This window comes from Amphibalanus amphitrite, unplaced genomic scaffold, assembly GCF_019059575.1.
Source record: "Amphibalanus amphitrite isolate SeventyFive unplaced genomic scaffold, NRLGWU_Aamphi_draft 000020F_arrow, whole genome shotgun sequence".
In the NCBI taxonomy this organism is placed as follows: Eukaryota; Metazoa; Arthropoda; class Thecostraca; order Balanomorpha; family Balanidae; genus Amphibalanus; species Amphibalanus amphitrite.
This window is the reverse complement of record NW_024881516.1, coordinates 986,342-992,341: the sequence shown is the minus strand read 5'-3', so window position 1 is coordinate 992,341 and position 6,000 is coordinate 986,342.

The window sequence follows — 6,000 nt, the reverse complement described above, 5'->3', positions numbered from 1 at the left end:
TATCCCAGTGCATAGAGCCGCTGCCGCGCAGGGCGGACAGCGCCGTTCCAGCTGGCGGCAACAAGGTCGCCCAGCGACTGTGACTAGTTACTATCATCGAGTGCGGTACCGGCGCCAGGAGGACCTCGGCCATTTCGAGGACGGCGAACAGCCCGAGTCGGTCGGTGGCGTCGGCGGTGAACACGCGTTCGAAGCGCAGGTCCGCGAGCAGCTCGTCCAGCTCGGAGAGCGAGGAGAACTGCACCAGCCGCACGCTGAGCTGGCCGGCGATAGCGCGCGCCTCGGCAGCCTCGGCGCCGTCCTCGGCCAGCATCCGACATCCCTCGAGCGGGTCGGCGTCGGCGCCCAGCGCACGCTGCACCTCGGCGCGGTCCCAGTCGGTGAGCGGGCCGGCCGGCACCGGCGCCGGAGCCAGCACCGTGTCCGCTCCGGCGGCGTGCTCCAGCCACGCCGGCGGGTTGGAGCCCAGCCGCAGGTCCGAGAAGGCCTCGCGGTGCCGCGACTCCCGCGGGTTCAGCGCCAGCAGGGTGACGTTGGCACAGTCGGCGGCCGCGCGTCGCTGGCGGTCCCCTATCAGCGTGCCGTGACCGAGCAGGAAGTCCCTGGCGGAGCGCTGCTGACCCTCGGGCAGAGCCGCCAGGTAGCGCTCCAGTTTGGCGGCGGTCTCCGGCTCGGCCATGGCGGCGTCTCGGCAGCGCTCCATGCGCGCCAGACAGCCGGCGTCCTGCATGGCGTGCAGCCAGGCGCGCCACACCTCCTGCCAGTGGGAGAGCGCGGCGCGGCCGATTCGCACCCAGGGTACCAGCTGCAGCAGCTGGGTGTAGGTGGCCGTCACCAGCTGCTCCAGCGCCGCCTGCAGCAAGCGCGCGTGCTCGGCGCTTAGTCGTAGCGAGTACATCACCTGGACGATGGCCTCCGGTCTGGCTTCGCGCGCCAGCAGGTAGAGCAGCAGGTAGGCGCGCGCCAGCTGGTGGCCGCTGTCGGAGGCCAGCGTGGCCAGCAGCGGGCGCCGGCTCTCCGACACGTCCGCCGCCGTGCGCAGCAGGTGCGGCAGATGCGCCGACAGCTGCAGCACCTGGCACGGCTCCTCGCCACGCTGGTCCGTGTTCCTATCGGCGACAGCGGACAGCGGACGCGGACGATTAGATAGGCGTGTTGGTGAGAACGAAATCAAGTGCTGAGAGTTATAACGGACGTGGTCCGTGCTGATATGATCGCTCTGCCTGTCGCGGAAGGCTTTATCGCTGCCACTCGTTACTGCCTTTCGTATTTATCATTTTAGTAACTATCAGTCCCAACAACAAAGGTACTCGTAGGTATAGATTAGAGGTCAAGCACCCGGGGTCATTTTTGCGCTGAAGCCTGAAAAATTGAATGACCGAGTTGCGCAATGACCGACGCAATGCCTAAAAAGACCGATGCCGGAAGGAAAATTGTGGAAGAAGAAAGCCACTCGTGCTACAACAGAAATGTTTAAGCTAGATCGCACACCGGTTATCCTGCCAGCGTCAGCGGCCCACCTGAGCAGGTTGAGGGCGTGCACGCCGTCGCCGAAGTAGACTGGCAGTCGGAAGGGCTCAGCGTCGTGGCTGAGCCGGTTGGCCAGGCGCAGCACAGCGTCGCGGCCGGCCAGGCAGGCGGGCAGGTGGCGCCGGCCGTCCAGCTCGCCGCACTCTCGGCTGCAGTAGCCGGCCAGGTGGCAGCGGGCGCAGCGCGACAGCTCGCGCGACATGCGGCCGCAGTAGGCGCACGGCAGCTCGGCGTTGGCCGCCTCGTCACACTCGCTCTGTCGGCACACAGACGGACACACCCGCAGGGTGACACGGCCGCACAGAAAACCTCACTGATCTGTCCTGGCAATCTCCAAAATGATGCGTGTTCTGTAACAGAACACGCAGGCTACTTCCATGTATAAGTGCCACGAACAGACGTGACTGCTCCTGAGAAAGCTGATCTCACCAATTTCACTTGCGCATTCTATGTATGTACATCAGTCACAGCAAGATTCCATGAGTAGTTTCAACATCAGAGCTATCAGCGGGCCATCTATTAGTTTGAGACGTGAGACACTGAAACGCGACACAGTCCCGTATTAAATGAAATCCTGTTATTATGTGAAACACACCCAGCCTCTGAGTTACTGGAAGGGATGGACGAAGCTGCACCGGTTCTGTGCAACGGCTTACTGCAGGTTAAAGCAAAAACAACAACAACAACAACAACGACGACGACGACGACAGCAGCAGCATCAACTCACCAGGTGCGAGGCTCGGTCGTCTTGGAGACAGGTGTTGGAGCAGTAGAGCGCCAGATGGCACATGGGACACATGCCCTGCGCCGGCTCCCCGCAGCGCCAGCAGCATCCCGGCTCCGAGTCCATGGTGGCGAGCCACGCCCCGTCACCGTCACCGCCTCCTTCCCCGGCACACTGCTCTGAGCGCCGTCACGGACCGGCCACTCCGTCCATTTCACCCGGGTCGGCTCCTCCCCTCCAGCCGCTCTTCTCTCGCCTCACCGCTGATGTCGTCCCTCCAATCAGGTATCACTGTCTGCCACAGCCTCAGCCACTGTCTCTGTCGGATCGGCCGCTCCGTCACTCGGTCGCGGCAGCTCCGTCACTCAGTCGCGGTAGCTCCGTCACTCGGGGCGCGGCAGCTCCGTCACTCGTGGGGCGCGGCCGCCTGTGTCGCTGTTTCGGCACTCCGCAGTACGCGGCGTCCACCGATAGCAGGGCGCCACCCTTGATAACAGCGCTATCAAGCAACGTAACGGTTCAAAGGCCCAGATATCGGAGCCTGCCGGCCGGGCGAGCAGCTACGGATTGGTCTCACTCGAAAGAAGAAGTGGACTAGCATGAATTATTTCGCTCAAAACGAGGCTTTGGATGCAGATACTGAGCTGGCTTCAACGGAAAAAGGCTTCCCGATGTTATCGATGAATTTGATTGTTATGAAGAGTGGAGGAGTTAATTCACATGCCCCAAAATTGAGTTTCTAGCATTGCATGTTTTGCCCACTTTGCTGCAATTATGTACATACTTTTTAAGAGCATTTTCTATCTTCAATTAGCTATTTACACTTACGATTTGACTTGTAAAGTTAAAATCTTAATGGATTCGGGGTACTATTGGCCAAAGAAAATATGAAAGTACGTATACTTTAATGGGACCACTCACACTGGATTAGATACTTGCTTGGTGATGGCGTTCGTGGCATTGTGTGAGTCACATTTGGCAGTAGATGTAACTGGTCACAAATGAAATGTGTGCTCAACGTTCAGCTTGTATGCATGACCAGACGCCATTAGCGACAGGGGAAAGTAGGTAGAAAGTATTCCTGAATAAACAACGATTTTGTTATTGCCATTATGGAAATAGCTCTACTGTCAGACACAGACATGTCACTTGAATAGTAAAGACATGTAGGCAACTAACGTGAAGTGCCAACGGTATGAACTGACAAACGATGTCCAAGACCGTTATGTAAGATTGCTGGTAATGTAACCCAACTGATAAAACCAATAATCTCCGCTTACCACCCATATGTCGTATTTCGTGGTTCCAGGTGGATGGCTTGCGGTAAACGGTAAAAAAAAAAGAAACGAGAATATAATGAAGCTCTAATGAAAATGCACCTCAAACGATATTCAGCGAAAGTCCGTTATCATCGGCCATCATTCGGAAGCAACCCTTACCATCTTCACGCTCCCTCATCATGCATGTCAATGGTGCTCGCATGGTCCGTGGCTTCCCCAAAAATGTGTATGTCTGTTGATATTCGTATACAGTTTCCATGGATGTCCTTGCCAGCCAGACGCTGAACTGGACTGGAGGCGGCGGCCGAAGCCGGCACCAGCAGTCAGCACTGCGTTTCTTAGGAATGACCCGAAGATACCGAAGAAATTCGTACAGCTTTCAACGAAACAATTATTTAATGAGATTGACATAGTTATGATTCGCACATTAATCTTGACTAGAGATGTCAATCGTATACCAACTTTTTGGTATACTGATACCAAACCGATACCTACCAACTTGGTATTTGGTATTTCAATCGTAATGTGTTTGGTATTTTGTTGGTATGATGAACCCTCACTTATGTATAAGAGGCTAAGAATCGGTAAAAAGTTGGTATTTACCTCATTTTCCCAACTTGGTTTGGTTTCGGTATTTCCCCATGGTTTTGGTTGGTATTTGGTTTGGTATCGGTATTCCGATTTTCCGTAATTGACATCACTAATTTTGACGGATCGCAAGGCGGGCTCGGTGTTCAGCCTAAATGGGTGTGCGCTGTGCCCCCCCCCCCTTACCTATATGTCTTATGATAGTATCGACGGACATGCAAGAGAAATGCGAGTTATGAAATAATTATGAGGAATTAGTTCTTGAACTGCAATAGTGCACCTTACATGATTACATATTTTTTATTTAAAAAACAGCATTATCAATCTTTCAAGCGAAACGGTACCACATTCAATCTGAGACTCGCCCTACTTATCGGCACAGAGCTGTCCGAAATGCCCTCCTCACGGCGCCGAGCCCTCGCCGCTCGTTCCCAGCGGCTCAGGGGCGCAGCATCACGCCCGATTGTGCCGGGACGGGCGGGGGGCGCGCCCCGGACCGCCACAGACCGGCGCCGGCTCCGCTGGCACCGACCGTCGGCCACGGAGATCTGGCGGCACCGCTGCACGAACGGCCCGCTCGCCTCCCCACCCTCGAACTCACGCCGGATTAGCGCGCGGTTTGATGTCGGCCGCCGCGAGTGCAGCGGAGCTCTTCGGCCCGTGCAGAACGGAGTGATTGAGTCCCAGACTTTCAGCAAGATCGGCTCAGCAGCTGCTCAGCATCACCGGCTCAGCAGCGGTTCAGCATCAACGGCTCAGCAGCGAGGTCTTTGATGCGGCAGAATCACTCAGCAGCGGCGGCTCAGGAGCGGCTCAGCAGCTCGACGTCGGCTCAGCGGTGGCATCTCTGAGGTAGCCGGTAGCGACTCAACATCAGGTCAGCAGCGGCAGCTCGGGTCGGCTCAGCAGCGGCAGCTCGGGTCGGCTCAGCAGCGGCAGCTCGGGTCGGCTCAGCAGCGGCAGCTCGGGTCGGCTCAGCAGCGGCAGCTCGGGTCGGCTCAGCAGCGGCAGCTCGGGTCGGCTCAGCGGCAGCAGGTCGGAGGCAGGGACTCGGCGGGAGCGGCCCGGAGACGGGGACGGCAGCCGTGTCTGCGGTGGACCCGCCGGGAGCTGATGACAGCTATGGGGACTTGCGGTCTCTGATCCCTGTGAGAATATGCAGGAGGCTGCGTGGCCTCGCCACTGTGTGAGCTGGGAGAGCCGGCATGCTCTGCGGATATTGTCGTTTCTAAGGAAACAAACCGACTCAATCGTGAAATCGCATGTAACTATTAGTAGGTACTTGCATGGCACAGCGGTCAGTTTAAGTGGATTTCGTGGACCATTAGCCCCGCCCCGCACTGATCGTGATTTGTCAGTCCATTTCTGCGTTCTGCAGAAAACTGTTAAATGGGCGTCATCAAAAGCCTTCTTCAGGCGAAGCCATAAACCCTTTGGACTCCCCAACTCCCAGGCTGTACTCTAACTCATTACTGTATGACTACCTGTATGAAGTACTATATGATACATATTCATATTTATTTCTTATTTAAAAAGCTCAAAGCATTGAGAATCTCTCCATAACAAATTTATTAGAGCTCCAGCACGCGGCTCGAAGCACGGATTGATTACGGAGCGAGCGAAGCGAGCGTAGTCTTTCCTTAGATTAATGGAAATTTCTGAGTATGAGCGGCTGGCCGGCCGGCCGTGCGGACGCTTTTGCGAGGCTTATATCTCAGCAACCACTTGACCGATTTACACGCGGTAATTTTTGTAGGGTAGCTTCATTCCTTCTACCAAGTATTGGACTATTCCCGATGCATGTTGGTGACCCGTTATGCACCTGCCACGTGCAAAACGAAGAGGTGTCAGTTTTGTAATTGTTGCAATATCTCGGTA